This window comes from Capsicum annuum, chromosome 7 (genome assembly GCF_002878395.1).
Source record: "Capsicum annuum cultivar UCD-10X-F1 chromosome 7, UCD10Xv1.1, whole genome shotgun sequence".
Lineage (NCBI taxonomy): Eukaryota > Viridiplantae > Streptophyta > Magnoliopsida > Solanales > Solanaceae > Capsicum > Capsicum annuum.
This window is the reverse complement of record NC_061117.1, coordinates 183,528,255-183,552,401: the sequence shown is the minus strand read 5'-3', so window position 1 is coordinate 183,552,401 and position 24,147 is coordinate 183,528,255.

Here is a 24,147-nt window from a genome sequence, read left to right as displayed (position 1 = left end):
GTATATTAATGAGGCTAGATAATAAGATATGTTGGTAATAAGAGGTGGCTAGTTAATAACTTTAAATAGTTGCAAAATGGTTAACTAATGAATAGTTAAGCAAGGATTAGTTGGTAAATGATGGTTAGATAATGAATGGTGTCAGTTAATAAAATATGGTTAGGTGACAAGTAGTAACGTGTTGTCTAGTAATGATTAATGGATATAAGATGATTACTTGATAATAATGAATGGTGGATAAATGGTGGTTTTGGTCTTGTGATGAACCTTGACTAGATGTTAGATATTGGCTATTACATAAATAGTGGTTAGTTGCTATCCCTTGAATAACGATTATGTGAAGGATAATGTTTAGGCTAATAACTAAAGGTTATGTGATGACTAGTGAACTAGTGATTCTATGATAATAAGTGTTAGTTTCTAATAACGATAATAACAAATAGGTGTGAAGTATTGACTAGATAGATATTCTATGGTGATATGACTATTTTTATGAGTATTTTTGGCATGTGTTATTTGGTAATGACTATTATGATGATATTGATACCAGCGAAGCCGGAGGATACTGTTGTGATGATATTAATACCCGGCAAGGCCGAAGGATACTGTTGTGATGATGTTGATTCTCGGAAAGGCTTGAGGATATATTTATGATATATTGATACCAGGCAAGGCCGGAGGATACTATTGATTATATGTTGATATCCGAAAAGGCCGAAGGTTAGTTACGATGATGATGGTCCTGATGAGGACAGTTATGATGAGTTGTGATATTGGTTTTGTACCTTGCATTCATTCCTGCATGCGCATCGCTTATCACCAGTATGCACCTATATTTATCATTCGGTATAGGACGGTTGCATATATATGGGTAAAGAATATGCCTTGTATTGTTGTATGCTAATTGAACCTTTCGAATCTGGGGCGGTGGGGTAACGCATAGGATCGGATAGGTATTTGGTTGATCGTAAGTTGAGGACAAAGAGATTGCGTCTGTAAAGGTCCAGTGGAAGAATCGTCCTATTGAGGAGGCCACTTGGGAGACCAAAGTAGACATGCGTAGCAAGTATGTGCATTTTTTTGCTAACTCATGTAATTCTTTGTTTTTCCTTCTTCTCGCTTGTTTGTCCGTTCGGGGACGAACGGTTGTTTAATTGGTATTTGATGTAACGACCCTTTCGGTCGTCTGTGAAATTTTCTCATCTTTATTATTTTTAGCTCTTATGGTAGTTTATATACATGAATTATGACTTACAGGATTGTAGTACCAATTCGTAAGGCGTTCGGAGGCGATTTATGTCATTAATTGGGTCCTTTAGTTTTAATAAAGTTAAAACCCGATAATAGTCATATTTTTTATCGAGATGACCTGGGATTAGTATTTTTACGTTTTCAATAGGTTTGGAACATAATTTTTAGTCAATATAAATGTTTAATTTATTTTTGAGGTTTCAAAAATTATTTGAGAATTTATTGGATATTTTAGATATTAATTTAGTTGGTGGTTATTGGGTCAAAATGATATTTTTTTAATTCTTGGGACCTATGTATAAGAATCGAATTAAGTGAAAAGGATTCATTATATTTATAATTATAATAATAACAATAAGATCAGATATTGGGCAAGAGAGGGGCCAAACGTGGGAGTTGCAACATTTATACCCTAGCGACGAAGGAGAATTCTCGAGTAACATCCGGGTTAGCTATTAATTGTGGACTTATTATCACTGTTTTATCAAAAATAAGGTGAGGGTTAGTGGAAATTGTGCATTAAGAATATGTTATGGGTGATTTTATCATATTTGCTTGAATTAAAGGTAAAGCAGTTAGCAAATTCACGTCATTTATAATGATAAGATAATGATCAAAATATCATTGGCCATAATACAGGTGATAGGTGAATTGGGATAAGTTTTCCAGAGGCTTTGCACGGGTGTAGTATATAGGTGTATGCCATGAGAATTGAATAAATTAGTACATCTAATCATGTGCAAATGATGACTACATAATAGGATGGCTAATCATTGAATAATAAATGATTGAATGGATAGGGTTGGATGGTTTTCTATACATATAAAATAGTAAAGTTACAGGATATTTCCTTCTTAAGTACAGGATAGTTCGGGAGCTATTGTTTTGTATTTGGTTTTAGTTCTCAAGTATTTAGAGTAAAAATTTATTAAACAAGTGTCATTAAATTCGCACTCATATGAGAATTATATGTTTGAACAAATTTTAAACATTCCAAAAATTGAGAAAGGGCAAGACACTGGTGGACTAGTGATATTCGAATTCTTCGAGTGAGGTAGGTTATGGTTTAATTGGAGTTTAGACTCGACTTAATTGTGTGTATGCTCCTAAATTAGATACTTGTTGATTGGTATTCGGACATGCTTGAAATTTGTTGATATTTGGACTGTTGATGCATATATAAATGGTTATTGAAAATTTACTTGATGAAATTGTCTTATGACGTTAAGTGTACTTGTAAACTTGGTACATTATGTTGTATGCAGTGAGGTAGTGTAAATTTGATATTAATATTACTTGTTGATGTTGTATCGGGTACCACTCCAGTACGGATATTTATATGTTGGATCGGGTACCACGCCGGTACGAATATTTATATGTTGGATTGAGTAGCACGCCGGTACGTATATTTATATATTGGATCGGGTACCACACCGGTATGGATATTTATATGTTGGATCGGATACCACGCCGGTACGGATATTTATATGTTAGATCGGGTACCACGACAGTGCAGACATTTATATGTTGGATTGGGTACCACGCCAGTACGGATATTTATATATTGGATCGGGTACCACACCAGTACGTATATGTATATGTTGGATCGGGTACCACGTCGGTATGAATATGTATATGTTGGATCAGGTACCACGCCGGTACGGATATGTATATGTTGGATCGGGTACTACGCTGGTACGGATATGTATATGTTGGATCAGGTACTACGACGGTACGGTACATGAATATAGATTGTTCCCCGCAGTTCATGACTATTTGAGCAAAAATAAGTCTCATAGCATGTGTGTACATATTTGTGTTGATTTTGTGGATGTTTACGGTATAGTTGATACTCTTGATGGTTATGTGGCTTGTCTGTGAGCACTGTTTAACCTGTTATTGTTGTATTGTTGATTCATTGAGAATTTGTTATGTTATGATGTCAGTCTACTTATTATTTGATTTATATTGTCATGTTATTAAGTTGAGTTGGCCTATGATACCTACCAGTACATAGTGGTTTGTACTGATACTACCCTGTACTCTTCTTTTGTTGAGTGCCAAAATTATTCTAGAGGCTCATATATGATCTCACCTCTAGAGTTTGATAGTAGATCTTGATCCAAGGGTGAGCACTCCATCTCCAGGCTGCCATGGGTTATCTTATTTGTTTTTGTCCATCTTTCGGGCAATGAAATATTTTTTATTTACTTTATTTTTGGATACGTCTTTAGATATGATCTTTGTTAGTAGTTCTTGTATGATGACTTTCGGGTTTTGAGAATTTCAGTTAGTAGATTGTTTGATTTCCGCACTATTGATGATTAACTCCAGATTATTATTGTTAATATGGTTTTATGAAAATATCATTTTAATATTGACTAAGTGATTGGGTAATGGTTTGATTTAGATGGTTCTCCCACAGGAAGGTTAGTGTGGGTGCCACTCATGACCATTTGGGTCTTAACATACATATATGTGGAGCGAATGTCGTGTTGAAATGTATGTTGTTGGCAAAATAAAGTCGATGATCAAAATTTATTTTATGTATCTAATTTTTTTGATATAGTACATAATTTGTTTTATGTATCTATTTCTACTCTTTAGTATATTTGTAAGAGATACATAAAACGTTCAATCGATTGGTTAGATACATAATTTTTATTATGTATCTGTTTTGTTTTAATATATTAGAAAGATATACATAATATATTCAATAAATTATTAGAGGTACATATTTTATTATATGTATATGTTTTTTTAAATATATTTGCTCGAGATACATTACATGTTTACCTGATCAGATAGAGATACATAACTTGGTGTATGCATTGTGCATGTTTTTTGTAGCTATGTCTTTAAATGTTTTTTCTGGTGAGTGTAGTGATTTTTAAGGTGTCATGTAGGAAGGTATCAGATTTGTTCAAAGTAAGGGTGTTTCATGATATACACACGTGTCCTTGTAAAGATAGAATGTTCACCCAAGTGCAAGATTCGTTGTCGTTTGTAAGCGATTTTACAATTTCAGAACTAGTAAATCATAAGAGAATACAGACACCAACTGACATTATTAAAGATATTAAAGTTAGGTAATTTTTAGGAATAGACCCAAATTGGGGTGACTTTTAAATTTTATCCCCAAATAAAAAAGTTTTCTTAAAATAGACTTTACCTCTTAACTAATATTTTTTTGGACAAAATTACCCCTTACTAATGGAATAAATTACATAAATGATCCTCATAATGGATAATAACTCCATATTTATATCTTTCAACTTTTATTTTTTTTCTTTTTAATTTTACTTTATTTTTATTTTTTATTTTTATTTTGGATTTTTTTCAATCCTTACTTTTGTCCTTTTTTCCTCTCAGCTTCTTTCTTTTTCTTTTTTATTTTACTTTGATTTTTTATTTTTATTTTCTCTTTTTTTTAAAAAAATAAAAATTTCTCAACCCTTACTTTTTTTCTTTACATCTCTCAACGTCTACTTTTATAAAAAAAAAACTTTATTATTTTACTTTAATTTTTATTTTTTCTTTTCTTTTTAATCTTTTCTCGACCTTTATTTTTATTTAATATTTTTTTATTTTTTATCAACCTTTATTTTTTGTCATTCTCTCTCAACTTCTACATTTCTATGATTTTTATTTTTTTAATAGGTTTCTTCATGTTATTCTTTTTCTATAATTTTTATTATTTTAGTTTTTTTCTTTGATTTCTTCATTCAAGTTAAATCTCATGAGCAAGAGTTGACACTATCACATTATAAAGACAAGACTTATGACTTTCAAACAACAAGCTACGTTTCATGGGCAAGAGTTGACACTACCACATTGTAGAGACAAAATTTATGACTTTCAAACAACAAATTATGTTTGATGGGCAACATTTGACACTACTACATTGTATTTTGATTTATGATATATTTTATAACTCTTACCTTAGAGGCAAGACTTAGCTCAGGGACTTTCAAATAATAAATTATGCCCCACAGGCAAGAGTTGACTCTACCATATGGTGTTTTCATTTATGAGATGTCCTTAGAGGCAAGACTTAGCTCAAGGACTTTCAAACTACAAATTATGCCCCACGGGCAAGATTGACTCTATCACGTTATATTTTCATTTATGAAATGTTCTGCAACTATTTCCTTAGAGGCAATATTTAGCTTGAAGACTTTCTAACTACAAATTATGCCCCACAGGTAAGAGTCGACTCTACCACGTTATGTGTTTATTTATGAGATGTTCTACAACTATTGCCTTAGAGGCAAGACTTAGCTCAAGGACTTTCAAACTACAAATTATGCCCCACGAGCAAGAGTTGACTCTACCATATTATGTTTTTATTTATGAGATATTCTACAACTATTGCCTTATAGGCAAGACTTAGCTCAAGGACTTTCAAACTACAAATTATGCCCCAAGGGCAAGAGTTAACTCTACCACATTATGTTTTCATTTATGAGATGTTCAACATTTATTGCCTTAGAGTCAAGACTTAGCTCAAGGGCTTTCATATAATAAACTATGCCCCACTAGCAAGAGTTGACACTACCACGTTATGTTTTTATTTATGAGATGTTCTACGACTCTCACCTTAGAGACAAGATTTATCTCAAGAATTTTAAAAGAACTTCCTAACAACAATTCATGCCCTTAAATTTGTATAAAAAAGAAGATCCCTTTGCGGATTATTCAATTTTTTATTTATTAGCAAAAGTTGAGGAAAAAAAAGATCAAACAAAATAGAGAAATAAAAAGAGAGATTGAGAAAAAAAGGCAAGAAAAAAAATAAAGATTAAGAAAAAAGCAAAGAATTAAAAAATTTGAGAAAAAAATTGAGAAATATGAGAGGAAAAAAAAGAACTGAAAAAAGAAAAAAGCAATCAAACAAATAGAGAAATTAAAAAAAAAAAAAAAGAGATTGAGAAAAAAAGGCAAGAAAAATAATAAAGATTAAGAAAAAAGCGAAGAATTAAAAAAATTGAGAAAAATAAAAATGAGAGGAAAAAATAAAAATAAAGTTTGAGAAAAATGAAGGAGAAAAAGAGAACTGATAAAAACCAAAAATAAAGGTTGAGACAAATGAATTAAAAAAAAAAAGAAAAAATTAAATAAATACATAATGTTTGATAAAAAAGAAAAAAGAGAAAAAAAATAAAGGTTGAGACAAATAAATTAAAACATGAAAATAAAATAAAAAAATAAAAAAGTGAAAATAATAAAAAATAGAATAATAAAATTAAAGAAAAAAATTAAAAAATAAAAAAAATATTTGAGAGACAAATGAATATGGAAAATTTAAAAATATATTTGAGGTGTAGAGAGGCAAAATAGTACTTGTACTATACTTACAAAGTAAGGAAGATTATTCTTTAAAGACATTTCTTATTGGGGTCAAATATCTAAAGCCACCCATATTTGGGTCTAAGACATGTAATTTTCTGACCAAAGTTACTTTCGCTGTGGACATTAATTACCATAAAGCATAGAGGGAAAAGGAATGTACAGTTGAGATGCTGAGGAGAAAATCGACTAATGGTTATTGTCAAATGCCTAGATACATATATATGCTTGATTCAGTGTATCTTGGATCACTTATTAGAATGCATAATTAGAAGATAACAAGTTTATGTATCTGTTCATATTATTACATCCGTTAATGAGAGGATTTAAGTTTTGCAAGCCTATAGTTGTTGTGGATGGTGCACATTTGAGTGGTGCATATAAAGGAACATTTCTGTCTGGAAGCACTCTATTAATGAATTATTTTTCTCGTTTAGTTTAGATGTATTTGTTGTTATATAATCTTGTATCTCATTTTTCAATATGTATCTCATATAATTTTTTGATATTATTAGAATGTATCTCGTAGATTTTAATAGATGTATCTCTTTTTGATAATATGCATCTCATAAAAAGATTGGTTATTTAAATTTGTATCTCAGTGTAGAATTATGTGGAATAACTGACAATTGCACATAAATATTTTTTTATATGTCTATGTATGTGTTAAACTAATATCTTTTATTCTGTATTTTAAATTACTACGTTATACAATATGTCATAACGTTAATGATGTAACTAACTATGTATCTATCGTATTTGTATTTTTGTAATAAACTTATAACTTGTATAATTAACCATATACATTTACAACACTTTAAACATTAAACTTCAATTTGAAATACGGATTAGAGATAATTCATATGTAAAACATTTGAAATAATTTTTAAAACAAAAATTTGAATACTCAACTTGACTTCTACTTTAGTTCAACACAAAACAACATCCAAAGAGATAACTGAGATACTATTTTACATGACTATGTCAACATTTATGAAATATCGGTAGATTGTTTTGTATCTGGAAAACCCAAAATACTAATTAAAAGTTAAACATAATAAAGATAACTACAACTATTCACGACTAACTATGTCTTCTGCAATTGGTGGCATGAAGTTTGATTTAGGACCACATAATAAGAATGTAATTGATACGAGTCCAGTAAATTGAAAATCAAGTTACCTTTTTCTCATGAACATGTTTCAGCTTCAATGATTTTATAATCTCCATGCATTGATTAGTGACTATTGTCTGAAAGTCATTGAATTTTTGATCCACCTTGTAATGAAAAAAAAATAGTATTTTGTAAGTGATACTTGAATCAGAGTTGTCTGTGTAACAAAAAAAAGTAACTGATTAATTGAATTGACAATATTAAAGCGATACTTACATAGGTCTTAATAAACGACTTCATCTCTGACTCTAATAATTTTAAGTTGGACTTTACCATTAATTGATTCACAGGTATGTTGGCAAATTGTTCAACTCATTTTTTCGATTGACTTGGTGATGATCGTTAACCTTGAAAATAAGAATTTGAAGTTTCTTTACTACTGTAGAAAATGGGATCAATATGAGATTTATGTGTCCTATCCAATTAATTTTCTTTTGAAGTAATTGTCTCATATTTTTCTTCATTGGGCACATTTTTTGGACTGAAACTGTTTTTCTTTTCTTGTCATGAGGAGTAGAAGTCGTAACTGATACATGTTGTGTTTTATTAATCAGATAATCAAGAAGAGTAGTACTGAAATACTCAAAATCATCATGATCCATGACAACAGGTTCTTCGATAATTTTTGACTTTGTTCGACTTTTTTACATGAAGATGTTGATGGCATACTCTCTGTAGAAGGATCAAATGAAGAAATACCGACAGAAGACAAGTCTAGTTTATCAAGCTCCTCCATAGTAAGAACAAGGTTGGAATATAAATACAGTGCCAAAAATTATAAACACAAAAAATATGAAATAATTAAAACTAATTTAATTCATCGTAGCATGTAAAATACATACACCTACTCGTAATAAACTACTCAACTCAAATGAATCAAAATGTATCTCAACTTTTAACCATGACTACAGTACCTTGCTAAATATGTCGGCTATAAACTGATTGTATTGTGGTCTAACTGCTACAACCTTCCAATTCAAAATCCTTGGGATATGATTACCTTGTCAGACTACAATGCATTTTTTAACTTCGGAGCATCTTTCAAACATCCACAAATTAAGTACGTGAGGCATTCCACACAATATTTTTAACTGCTTTTCTACAAATAGGATAATCTCAAATAAGTCATCAACTTGGAGAATGCCACTTCACCGCAAGAAAAATATTCATACTTTTCATCCTTGACCGTCTTAAAATATGACAATGGAATAGGGGAATCTTTTAACTGTGAAAATAGAAATGTGTGAATAAATTTAAAATGGCCATCTGAAGAGCATCTTTATTGTTGTCAAAATTTTTCATGAGAAAATATTGTACCGACATTTGCTTATCAACACCATTTGTTGATTAACGGAAATACTTCTGCATAAGAATGCTGGGAGATGAATCATGATATAGGAAATCTTTCATATTATCGGTGCATTTTAAATCAGTAAGTAATGCAAATTTGAATATGGAAAATCAGAGAACGTTGCCATTAACTAAGACATGCACGTCATCTGAATTGTTTTGCTGAATCTTAAGCATAAGTAAGCATTTTTGTAATTTTTCCAATATAATTGGACAGTGGAATATTGAGATAACACCCAAAAATCATCTCAGCAAACAAGTCAATTATTTTTTATCCGATAACCTCTTTTAAGTCATCTTTGAACTTTACTTTACAAGAACTTTCAAATCTTAAAAGATGAGCAGGAATCTCCTTTATAACATAACTCATCCCTTGAAAAATGACATACAAAAAATAATTAAATTTTGTAAGAGATACATGCTACATCTGAGATTACTATAAGCCTACACCTAATAATACTCTGATCGTTTGTAAGAGATACATATTATTTACAAACATACATGTGTCTACAACAATATATATATTAACATAGATTGTAAGAGATACATACTATACATATAAAAAACTTAAATGTATCTCTTGCTGTAATAATATGTAGCTCTTATATATTTAATTAACACAAATATATAACGAGAGATAGATACTTTACATACAAGTACTTTATATGTATCACTTTACTTTATTTATATGTATCTCTCATAAGCATATTTCACATAATTGAAAAAAAGAAGAGATACATACATATAAAGTTTTAAATAATTAGAGATATAAGATAAAGAAAAAGTATCAGATGTATTTAAATATGTATCTCAATCTAAATTATTGCTTAGTTACAAACATGCAAATACCTTTGGAAGAGTGTGTCTAGTTGTAACTTCAACAACTCTTTTTTTTTCCTGCACAAACTACACCTCATGAATTGGTAGATCCTCTTTTCTTAGAATTATTCACTCCTTTTTTCTTATCCTTTTTTTGCATGCTTTTCACATAATTTATTCATCGCTGAGGGATCATTTCAGTGTTTAAATTTTTATTTTCATTAAAATCATCAAAATCTTTATAAAAAATATCAGGAACAAAATTAACAATATCTTCATGTTGTTTGATGTTGTCTATTTAAGAGATTCTAAGACAAAAAGATGGTCCTAAATCTATATTAATTGTATTAATTGAACCGATATAGGCTCAAAATTTTAATATACTAAGCAGTTATTCAAAAATGTTAATAAAATAATCTTAAAAAAAATTAAGTTGAAGAGAGTTTGATTTTTGATAAAAATTGTTGAAGATGATAAGAAGATAATGAAGATGAATTTTGGGGGAAATACCTTAATTAAAAAATGTGAAGAAATAGAGAAAATTATGGGATGAAACAACACTAAAAAGTCCAGTGCTGAAGGAGGAAAAAACCGCTACTTCAATTGGTAAAGTTGTATCTGATAAAAATGAATATATTTAAGATGTATCTTCACTTTTAATTAAAAATACGAAAAGTTGAGATATTTATAGCTTTTAAAAAATGAAGGAATTATTAGTATTTTTAGTAACTTAAGTTGTTCTTTTATGAAATTTTTCCTAAAATAAAAACGCTCTAGAATCTGCATCATTGGGCCTAAAGACCTAATTGTTAGAAAAGTTCAAGAAATTACATGGTATAGCCCCAGTAGTGGGTGACTTTGAATTTTTGACTCCAATAAGAAAAATTTTTAACGACTAGCCTTCCTTCCTTTTAAGTATAATACAAGTACAATTTTACCCCTCTACATATCAAATATTTTAAACTTTTCATACTCATTTGCCTCTCAAATTCTATTTTTATTTTTACTATTTTCACTTTTTTATTTTTTCTTTAATTTTATTTTTATATTTTAATTCATTTGTCTCAACCTTTATTTTTCTCTTTTTTCTTTATTCTCAAACATTATCTATTTCTTCATTTTTTTCTTTTTTTAATTCATTTGTCTCAACCTTTATTTTTCTTTCATTTTTGGTTTTTATCATTTTTCTTTTTTCCCTCATTTTTCTCAAACTTTAGTTTTATTTTTTCTCCCAATTTTGTTTTTCTCATTTTTTTTAATTCTTTGTTGTTTTTTCTTAATCTTTATTTTTTCTTGTCTTTTTTTTCTCAATCTTTTTTTATTTCTCTATTTTGTTTAATCTTTTTTTTTTCTCAATTTCTATTATATTTTGCTAATAAATAAAAAATTGGATAATCCACAAAGAAAACTTTTTTTCTTGACATGAAAACAAATTAAAGGTATGAATTATTGTTAGGAAGTTCTTTGGGATAAGTTTTGCCCCTAAGACAAAAATTATAGAACAACTCATAAATCAAAGCACAATGTGGTAGTGTCAAGTCTTGTTTGTGGAACATAAATTTTTGTTTGAAAATTCTTGAGTTAAGTTTACTTCTAAGGCAAGAGTTATACAACATCTCATAAATCAAAAAAATAATGTGGTAGTGTCAACACTTGTCTATTGAGCGTAACTTGTTCTTTTGGGAGGTTCTCGGACTACGTTTTGTCTTAGAGTCAAGACGAATAAAGCATCACATAAATTAAGACATAATATGATAGTATCAAATTTTATCCATGGGGTGTAACTTGTCGGCTAAGTATTGCCTCTAAGGCAAGAGTTATAAAATATCTCATAAATCTAGACATGATGTGGTAGTGTCAACTCTTTCCCATGGGACGTAACTTGCTGTTTGAAAGTCCTTGAACTAATTCGAGCCGCTAAGGCAAGAGTTATAAAACAGCTCACAAATCAATACATAATGTGGTAGTGTCAACTCATATCCATAGAGCATAACTTATTGTTTAATAGTACTTGATTTATAAAACATCTCATAAATCAAGATACGATGTAATAGTGTCAAATCTTGTACGTGAAGCGTAACTTATTTTTTAAAAGGTCCTTGGGCTAAGTCTTGCCTCTACAACAAGAGTTATAGAACATATCATAAATAAAAATATAATGTGATAGTGTCGACTCTTACCCATGGGGCGTAACTTGTTATTTAAAAGTCCTAGAGTTAAGTCTTGCCTCTAAGGCAAGAGTTATAGATTATCTCAAAAATCAAAACACAATGCGGTAATGTCAACTCTTGCCCATAGGGCACAACTTGTTACTTGAAAGTTCTTGGTCTAAGTCTTGCCTTTAAGGGAAGAGTTATAAAACATCTCATAAATCAATACACAATTTGGTGGTGTCAACTCTTACTCATAGGGCCTAACTTGTTGGTTGATGGTCCTTAGACTGAGTCTTACCTCTAAGACAAGAGTAAGTAAAAAACACAATGTGTTAGTGTTGACTCTTTTCTAATATACGTAACTTGTTTGAAAAATCTTGAGATAAGTCGTATCTCTAAGGCCAGAGTTGTAGAACATCTCATAAATAAAGATATAACATGATAGTGTCAACTTTTTTCCGTGGGGCATAATTTATTGTTTGAAAGTCCTTAAGCTAAGTCTTGCCTCTAAGTCAAGAGTTATAGAACATCTCATAAATGAAGACATAACGTGGTAGTGTCAACTCTTGCCCGTGGGGGCATAATTTGTAGTTTAAAAGTCTTTGAGCTAAGTGTTGCCTCTAAAGCAGGAGTTGTAGAACATCTAATAAATAAAGACATAACATAGTAATATCAACTCTTGCCCGTGGGGCATAATTTATAATTTGAAAGTCCTTGAACTAAGTCTTGCCTCTAAGGCAATAGTTGTAGAACATCTCATAAATGAAAATATAATGTGGTAGAGTCAACTCTTGATCGTGGGACATAATTTATTGTTTGAAAGTCATTGAGCTAAGTCTTTCCTCTAATGTAAGAGTTATAGAACATCTCATAAATCAAAATACAGTGTGGTAGCGTTAACTCTTGCCTATGAAACATAACTTGTTGTTTGAAAGTCATAAGTCTTGCCTCTACAATGTGGCAGTGTATGTCAACTCTTGTCCATGAAACGTAGCTTATTGTTTGAAAGTCATAAGTTATGCCTTTATAATGTGATAGTGTAAACTCTTACTCATGAGATGTAACTTGATTGGAAGAAATCGAACAAAACAGCAAAAATAATAAAAATTGTAAAAAAAAATGAAGAAAAATATTAAAAATATAAAAATCAAGAAAAATGTAGAAGTTGATAGAGAACAAAAAAAAATAAAGGTTGACAAAAATATATAAAAAAAAAAGATAAAATAAAAATAAAGGCTGAGAAAAATTAAAAAAAAGAATAAGAAATAAAAATCAAAGAAAAATAAAGTATTTTTTTATAATAATAGACGTTGAGAGGAGTAAAAGAAAAAAAAAGTAAATGTTGAGAAAAACTAAAAAGACCAAAAAAAAGGAAAGAAAAAATAATAAATCAAAGTAAAATAAAAAGAAAAATAAAGAAGTTGAGAGGAAAAAACAAAAAGAGTAAGAGTTGAGAAATTTTTTTTTTTTTAAATAAAGTAAAATTAGAAAGAGAAAAAAAAGTTGAAAAATGTATAAGTATGGAGTTATGAGAAAATTGAAGGAAAGGTGTTTTTAAGTCTTAAATAAAAGATTGGTGACATTGACCAACTTAAAGGGTCAAACATCATTAGAAAACTTGATTAAGTTAATTGTGGACTTGATTAATATTTTCAGAACTTTCTAATCTTTTCAAAAATACAAATCAACCCAACCCACACCACACCCCTCTTCAATCCAAATCAACCACTCTCTCTCTCCAGCTTCTCTCAACTCTCTCCCCACCAACAGTTCTGCAAAATTTCTCCCTTCAGTCGTCAATCAACGTGAAGAATTTTTTGGCGACAACAACTTTGAGTTCTTTGTCGCTTCATTTCTTTTTTCATAGGTAAAAAATTATGAAGAAACAGAGGAACTTAAGCCAACTACTCTTCTAGTATTGAAATGTGGACTGAATAAAATCCTAATTCTGGCATTTCTTCTTCTTGTTGTCGTACTGTTGATTCAAATTTATTGGTTATTTTTTGTCACAGTTGATGTTCTTAGTGTGTGTGTGATGTGTTGGTGTTGCTGGGTTGATTTATTATTTGTCTTGGTAAAAATGGTATTGCAATAGATAAAACATCTGATGTAATAGATGAAACATCTGATGCAACAGATGAAAATCTGATGCAACTATGAAAATCTGATGTAACAGGTGAACAATCTAACAGATCATTCATCTGTTGAGACAGACGACTTTTATGTTTGGAAGAAATCTAAACACTATTGATCCAGCAGATAACTGATTAATTATCTATTTTTACTCTTTCCAACCGTTTACTCTTTATTTTGCAACAGATTGGTGACTGTTTTTATTCTTTCCAATGGTTTACTCATCCGTTGCAACAAGTCAGTTATATGTTGCAACAGATAACATACCTGGTGCAATAGATTCGTGATCCATTTTTATTCATTCCAACGGTTTACTCATCCGTTGCAACAGTTTGGTTATATGTTGCAACAGATAACATACCTGGTGCAACAGATTAGCGATCTGTTTTTATGGTTTCCAACGGATTACTCATCCGTTGTAATGTGTCGATTATATGTTGCATCAGATAAAATACCAAAACCAACAGATTAGTGTTATTTTTATGGTTCCCACAGATTATTCATCCGTTACAACAGGTCGGTTATATGTTGCAACAGATAACATATCAGGTGCAACAAATTAGTTGTCTATTGAAATTGTTATATTACTGTTATGAATTAATCAATTATAATCTATATTATATTCCTGTTAATTTAAGATAACATGGCTTCCAAAAGAAAAGAAATCAAATCAAGTCCAAGTAAAGGAATAAGTGCAGCAGCTCAGCTACATCCACCACTCTATGAGCTTGCTTTAAAAGTGTTATCTCAATCAGGATCAGAAGATAATAAACATGGAGAGGAGGAATCTTTCAAAAGAGATGATCCAAATGCTAATAGCACTTCTTTCGAAGATTTGGTCAAAACTTTCAACATTGATCGTTATCCTGTGAGAATGCAGTGCAATGGTGCCACAGATTTAATGGTTGATCTCGTGGTTAAGTCAGTCATGGGAAAATCTTTCGACGCCTTTAGAAAAATACTTCGAGAATAAAAATTAGATTCTTATTTCAGGGAAAGTTACTTTGGACAATATCTTGATTTGCTAGAGGACAACAATGCTAGTTTCCAGATGAAAACAGTATATGATCTTCTCAAGCGCAGGTTTATGTATGAAAACAAAGATAAGATGGATGAGGTGTGGATAAATTATTGTGGCATGCCTGTTTGTTTTGGTTGGAAGGAGTTTGCCATAGTTACTGGACTAAAATATTATCCTCCTTTTCCTTCTCAAGTTATACCTACTTTAACCCCAAAAAAAGCACCCCGCACACCCAAAAAAGCCAAAGGCAAGTTGAGTGATCGTGATGACCTGTTGTCCATTGTTGATCCAAGCTTCAAAAATAAAATCCAATAGAAGTGTTGAAAGGTAAAGGACTTTCAAAGAAGCATAAACAATCATTGTGCTTGGTTTGGTTTGTATATAATGTTCTTTGGGCGAGAGACGTTAACAACAACATAAGCCTCGGTTTAATAAATCTCTCCGAGGATCTTAAGGCATTTGACAACTATCCTTGGGGTTATGAAAGCTTCAAAATGACTGTCGAATATTTTTTCACTCCGTTAACGCCAAAACAGTCAACTTATATGGCTTTCTATGGGTCTTCATGGTAAATATTTCTTTTATCATGATATGATTCATCATTTTTTTATTCAATAATGGTTTTGATTTATTGGCGTTATGTTATAGGCTTGGCATTTGAAGCCATTCCTTATTTGAGACAACAAGTGAACTACCAGGAAGAAGTTTCCTGTCCAAGAATTCTGAGATGGTTGTCGGCCAAAACCAATAAAAATGCAAAATTTCTTGATCTTTTCAATCCCCCCAAGAAAGCAGTAAGCCCAATTCTAATCAATTTTTTGTTTTAATTAATGATTAAATGATTTCATCATCATTCTTAATATATGTACCAATTTATTTTAGATTGTCCATCCGTGGCTTGTTCCGACCGACCGAGAGTTGAAGATGTCATTTTTTATTTACGGTCTGTGCAAACTTTATCGGACCCTAAGGTCGTTGATGGAATAAAAATAGAATTTTTTGGAGCAATAGCCATCACAAGAAAAATAATTTTGGAGGGTGGGGCTAATGATGCTCCTCTTACAGTTTTTGAAACAACAAACCATTAATATTGAATATTATTATTAATGCACTAACTGCTTCTGTAAAGAAAATGACATCTAAGAGGGGTGTCATTCCATCAAAGAGGATTTTATACCCAGACACTCCACTAGAGATCAAGGCGGCTAAGAGGAAAAGGAAAGACACTTCCAAGGCATTATCAGTCATAAAAAAAGCAAGATTGCAACACCTCTATCTTTGTCTTGCATCGGTGTTCAGTGTGCAAGGGCCACAGGAGAGCAGCATGAGATGAAGAAGGTAAATGTAAATCATCGGTTTCAAAAAACAAACAGGCACATATTTGTTTCAACAGATGATACATCTGTTGAAAATTATCAAACAGATCTATACATCTTTTGCAATTGTTGTCTAACCTGTTGTATCAGATTCGTTATCTGTTTCAACATATGAATTTAATGTTGCAACAGATGGGTCATCTATTCAAAATTATCGTACTGCTTTGATTTACCTGTTTGAATTTGTCCCAACAGATAATCCATCTGATACAACATAAGATTTATCTGTTGCAACAGATGGAAAATCTGTTGTATATCTCTACTTAGCATTAACAATTCTGGTTTTCTAGGTTGATGTCACAGCTACTGTCGAAGAGCATAATATCATAGTTGAAAATCCATCAACTGCTTCCAAAGATAAAGAAAAAGTGGAGCCTGTCAATTTGGGAGAACGAAAGAATTACCCATGTGAAGGGTTCAACATCTCGAATGAGGCTTCAAAAAAACTAACACAGTTGATCAACGACGATTCAGAATGAATTATTGCTGGACTGTTAAAGCATCATGTCGGCAGGTACATAAATTAATTTTATAGATATTGGTTTATACAATTCTTGTTGCAAGAACCTGATATTAACACATATAAATCATTATGTAGAAAATAAAATGACGAGCGCTACAAAGTGAATGTATCGAGTATGGGTTTTGATATGTTCGAATTTATTATTGCACATTCCGAAATAAAGAATTGGTTCTATTTGATGTCATGGCCCCAAACTTGCTGGAATGATGAGGTTTAAATTCCATACATATTACTATTAATTAATACTTTATTTAATTGCGTCAGCGTATTGATTTTTTTGTCACGTAATCCAAAATATTTGATAACATGTGCAGCACATCGATGTCATTTTTTACTACCTCCGAAAGAAGGCCAAGTTGCAAATACAAGAACAATACAGGTACACAACAGGTAATTATTTGTACAAAGTTTACATCAATAATGCCTACGATAGGTATTGGCAACAGCAACCGAAAGTTTCCTTAAACGAGGAATGCTTAATCAAAATCATCAAGATTTTAGCATTCTGGCTGGCTTACCTTGGCATTTGGTCAACGAAGTCTACATCCCAATCAATTGTGGAGATGAATTCCATTGGTTGTTGGCTGTTGTCGTTCTAAAAGAGAGGCGTAACCGAGTTTATGACTTGATGTCGTGAAGGAGATGTTTTGGGCCGTCGTCTGAGATACAAAAGCTGGCCAAAATATTGACAACTTACCTTAATATAAGTGGCTTTTTGGACCAAAAGGTTCGTAATGATTGGTCAACGGATAAAATGGCTAATCCATTTGATGTACAATATGTTGACAGAATTTCTCAATAAACCATTAATAGCCTGTAAGTTTAAGGGTCATGATTTAGTTTCATTTCACAAATTTCACAACGCTTGCATGAACTGTAAGATATGGATTATCTATTTTCTTATAACGCAAGGATTGCGGTCCTTTTGTTGCCGTCTATGCCAAGTATTTGAGCGATGGATTACAAGTACAAAATGATGGACTTGATGCTGGATTACTTCGCAAAAGATATGTTTCTCTTTTATGAAAATACGAAGAAGCGAAAGCTCAGAAGCCATACGCAACCAACGTTAAAGATTCAGGACGTCCAAAGCCAAATTCCGTAGCACCGAATGAAGAAAAACTTGTCCATATTGATTATATCTTTATAGCTTGAGTTCATCTATGTAATAACCTATCCTTATTGGTTTAACTTGTTGATTTATTTGTAGAGTAGATCGTTTATACCCATAATAATTTTTTTACATTTCATTTATTTGTTGAGTTATTTCATGTAATTTCCAAAGGCTTCGATTTATTTTATTCTGTCTATGAATATAATTAATCCTTAGTTTTGGACATGTTAATTGAAATAGAGTACTATATTCAAATATCGCAACAAATAATATATCTGCTGCAACAGACGACGTATCTTATCAGACAGATTTAGACATATATGTTGCAACATGAGATGCAACACATAGGTCATTTGCTGGAAATTATATAACAGATCTTCCTATTTTTTTTATTTACTCCAATAGATTACCGATCAGTTGCAATAAATAGATTAGATGTTGCAATAGATCGTATATCTGTTATGACAAACAGACTGGGAACATCTGCATAACGCAACAGATGACCAACATATTACAACAGATAATCAATCTATCACAACAGGTACTATATCTATTACGACGGACATAAAATCTATTGCATTATAAAAATTCAACTTGGCCAGACATAAAAATTATTGTTCTACATGTAAAGTGAATTGGCTTGAAATGAAAATTTGTTATCGCGTTCGTGTTTGTCTTTGTACATGTTCCCTTTTATACACGGGCTCCAACCATTTAGTTAGTACCCCATATTTCCAGACCTATTTCATCTTTCCCATAATGGTGTCGCATACACCGGTCATTTGTGTGCCGGTCAGCAAACACTCGATCTATGCAAGCGAGTACGGCCCGCATGCTGCACCGGTTGTATTTCTTGAAAGCTAGATATTCTTATTTCGACCTTCAAAATCTCATGATTCCTTTGCTAAGACTTCAACTGGAAAATGATCCACCAGCTTACTCTGCGTTAACAACTTGGGCAATAACTGCAAGAGTAGTTACATGTGGGTTAAAAACGTCTTCTTACTGAAGACAGGTAAGTTGTAGTCATAAAACTTAATATATCCCTCATTTAGTAGTATCTCAACATTGAGAAAATGTGTGACATCTACATTCATGACTGCAAGGATTCTCTTTGCCTTGGCCAAGCTCTTACCGTGTGGATATGGCCTCTTTTCTCTAACATATTTAATCACTTCTTTATCCCATTGGAATGTAGAAACTAACTGATTAAATCCCGAGCCATCGAAATCAGCTATCTTATAGAGTTTAGTGTACCTATCTTGAAATTGTTGTAGAAGTTGAGGTCCATTATCATATCGGCAGCATCATAAGCATCCAGGTACGCTAAGTTCCTGCCCCTCATGAGGCAGAGAATTTCATCAACATACTATGGTATAAGAAGATAATTTTTAAATAAGTTAGTAATTATAAAGAATAAAAATACAGTGAAAATAATTCGATGCAGAGGGTTCTCTGAATCAGTTCACAAATTACCCAGTCAATGCAACTTATGCAACAGATGTGTATTATGTTGTAACAGAATACCAAGTTTTTGCAATAGATTACACATCTGCTAGGTAGATTCTTCTTCATAGAGTAGATTGGAAGGCTAGGTTAGAAAAAGTAAACTTACCTTGTCCTCATACCACACGCACATATTTGTCATATTCGAGAAATCTTTGGCGGCAAATGAATGCATGGTATATTCTTTTTGAACCTTCATCTTGATGAATTCTTCCAGTTCCTTCTTCTTCTCCTTGCCAAGCGCCATGAATATGTCCACCTTCTTCGGTGACCCCTAAACTTCAACAACTATTAGAGCGGGGGGAGTTGCAACTTTTGCTAATTTCAGAACGGAGAGGATTTTCCTATTTTTCTTCTCTTTCTCCTAACCTCCACTATAGGAGTGCATGGCTCCCTCACCTCGTTGGATGGTATGATACTCCTCCTGGATTTCAACTCCTCGGCAGCTTTAGCAATAGCCTCTAACTTTTCAAGGAGTTTATCCTTTTTTTTCCTTGCACACTTTGCATTTGCAATGAGAACATAAGGGTGATGAGGGGTGAGAGGGACCACTGTAAGAGTGGGAGGGACCGATGTAGGGGTGAGGGGGAGGACCTGTACAAGGGGTGTTTTCAAACATATTTATTTTTTGCTGAGCACCAATATGCTCATAATCATGACTGGCAGCAGAAGCAGCAGCAGGATGGCTGCCACCATCACAAACAACTCCACCAGCAACACCCCTAGAAGAAGCACCCGGATCAGTTGCAGATTAAGGTTGGCCGTGAAGAGCTTCAACATTAGGTTGACCTTGCCTAACTGCTCTTCTTATGCATGTTGCTCCATCCAATTCCTTCTTTATTAACTACACTATTGGGTGTTCTTTTGTGTCAACAAGACCCAGAGAAAGAAAAAAAGTCATCCCCAGCTCATCAATGGTAGGCACAATCCAAGGATGCACAACCTTTAAAAAAACAGGAGGAATTTAAATCATATAATAATAATTTGTAGTTAGTTGGGTTACATAGGGCTTGGGTTACATGAATGTTAACACAACCAACTTATACAATAGACGATCTAGCTACCGCAACTGCTGATCTGCATGTTGAAACAGATTGATAATATGTTGCATCAGATTACCCATTTATTGCATAATTTGTGGTAAATGGGTAATCTGTTGAGTAGGGTTCAGAGAACCAGAGAAACATATGGTTAATCTGTTGTGAAATATGGATCGTCTGTCACAATAGATTACCCATCTGTTGTACCAATTGCAGTTGACGGGTAATCTTTGCAACAGACGACCCATCTATCACAACAGATGGAACATCTGTTTCAATATCTTTCTTTGAGGCAAATTATTTTAGTTGAAAGAAGATGTACTGCATCATCCGGAGGGTTAAAGAGATCAGACTCATTAATATTTTTTTTGTTGCTTTCTACTGCAGGCAACCACCTAAGGATTCTTGGATAAGAAACCTTATCCGGGTAATCCTTAAAATTCTTTCGGAAGGGAGGAATAGCTTCACATGGCTAAGCCTAAAAATTGTAAATAGGAAGCAACCAGAAAAAAGTCATAAGTATAGTCAATATAAATTAATGAATGAGTAAAAATAGTGATCAATTTTACCATGAAAGCCCAAGGAAAGACGTATAATGTGGTCGTCTTTGGTTTTAGCTTTTTCAGTAAATATTTGAAAGTGAAGTAGTAGCTATCGTATCCTCAGGGATAATCGTTGAATTTTCCAAAATCATCAGCAAGCACCAACAAATCATGTTCAATGACTTTCTTGACGTATCTTGCCAATAAAATGGAATGGGCAAACCAAACTAAGCACAAGTTCTCCCAGTAGTGCTTTGGTATGTCTTTATTCTTGAGATCCGTCATCATATCCTCCACTCTGTAGCCATGTCAAACAATGCCCAACAACCCATTTTTCTTTACCTTGCGTTTGTTGGACCCTTTGTGGGGTGTTTTCTTGATGGGAGGTTCTTCTGGATGATCGTATCTCAAGCCCATCACTATGACAAACTCTTTCAATCCAAAACAAATCGGCATGCCACAATAGTTGGTCCAGACTTCATCCATCTTTTTTCCGCCCTTCTTTTGACCTCCATCATCCCTCGCATACTTGATCCTGCGCTTGAAAAGTCCATATACCATGATCATTAGGAAACGAAGAGGGCGGACCGCAAAACAGCTCTTCTTAAAAAGTCCATCTATGTTTTCCTTCTTCATAATACTTCTAAGTTCTTCAAAAGGTTTCCCCAACAGAAATTTAAGTACAAGATCACCAAATACTTCTTTAGGGATATTCATCGGCATTGCAACTCGAAACTTGTCAATACTAATGGTTTTGACAGAATCATACTGGAATTTTGATATTATTTCATGCCCCATTGGTGAGGAGGAGTTATCACTTTCCTCGACTTCATTTTGCCCTGACTGAGATTGTTTTGGAAGTTCCTCCAAATCTATCTGTACTCTAGCCTTTTTTGTTTGATGATCAGAAGTTGATCCACTTTCTCCACTTTCAGTTTCTTTTCTTTTGGGAGATATGTTTTAACTACAAATAATAGAAAAAAAATACATTGCATTTGATGTCTGCATAATTTTTAATAAAAGGTGAAACAAATTTCAATAAATTATTCTACGCCACATAACCAAAAAAAATACTCCAACGGATAACCTATCAGTTGGAACAGAAGGGGAACTCGAATCTATTTGAAGACCTATTTAATATCTCCCAACAGATATTCCACCTGTTGCAAAAGATGGACAAATTTTAATAAATTATTTTACACCACATTACAAGAAAATACTCCAATGGATAACCCATTAGTTAGAACAAATGGGGAATCTGTTTGAAGACCTATTTAATATCTTCCAAAAGATTTTCTACCCGTTGCAACGGATGGACCACCACCACCATAACCAATGCCACCAATTCCACCACCAATTCCACTAATACCAACACCAAGAACACCAACACCACCGCCAAAAAACACAAATACCAACATCACCAACAACAACCACCAACAACACCACAAATACCATCCAACAATACCACGATAATCAACAAAACATTGAGAGAAAAACTAGGGTTTTCTCGGGTGATTCCTACTTTTTTAGCATCAAAACTCAAAATTATTAACCCATCCTCAAAGATAATTTAACTAAAAGTCTTCTTTTTCATCATTAGCTAAAAAACTCTATTTTTTAGAATAAAGAATAAAATGTAGAACTCTTCTCGAACTCTGTTACCTACTAAGACAGAGAAAAGAATGGATACAAATGAGAATGAAGTCAAAAAAATAAACTATATGTAGTCGTAAATAGGAAGAAAATCGACATGTTTTGAAGGGTTGAGCAATATGTTGAGTAGTTGTTGTTTGTATTGTTGAGATGGAGAGAAGACCCCGAGAGAGAAAGAGAGAGAGAGAGAGAGAGAGAGAAGAGTGAGAACTTAAGATTTGAAATGAAATTTTTTTTGCTGAAATGGATGATTTGTATGGGTTGATTTGTAATTTTGGAAAAGAATGACACAAGTTTTGAAATTGCTAATTTGGTCCGAATTGATCTTAATTAATTTTAAAAAATTTAAAAGATATAGTTTTTAAAATATTGAGTTGATGAGAACTCATTTCAACTCAGAGCGATCGATCGACGACTCGGGTCAGGATGAACGCAATACCAACACTATGCAATTGTAAAGACTCAATTAGATTTGTAGTTGACCATGCGAGCTCATTCATTCATCCCTAGTTCTTCCTAAATCAACTTAGGTACTATCACTATCCTAACATTGAGTTGATGAGAACTCATTATAACTCAGAGTGATCGATCGATGACTCCGGTCGGGATGAACACAATACCAATGCCATGAAATTACAAAGACTCGATTGGATTTGTAGTTGAACCTGCGAGCTCATTCATTCATCCCTAGTTCCACCTAAATCAACTTAAGTACTATTACTATCCTAACATTGAGTTGATGAGAACTCATTTTAACTCAGAGTGATCGATCGATGACTTGGGTCAGAATGAATGCAATACCAATGCCATGCAATTGCAAAGACTCGATTGGATTTGTAGTTGACCCTACAAGCTTATTCATTTATCCATAGTTCCGCCTAAATCAATTACAATGAAATCTGTTGCAACAAACGACTGAGCTGTTGAAAATTTTTTTAAAAATATTTATATCTGTTATAACAGACGACATATTTGATTTAATTATCAAATAGACATTTGCATCTGTTGTGATAGATGACTGGGCTATTGGAAATTTTTAAACAGATATTTATATTTGTTGTAACAGATGACATATCTGATTTAATTAATTATTAAATAGATATTTTCATCTATTATCACAAATGACTGAGTTGTTGTAATTTT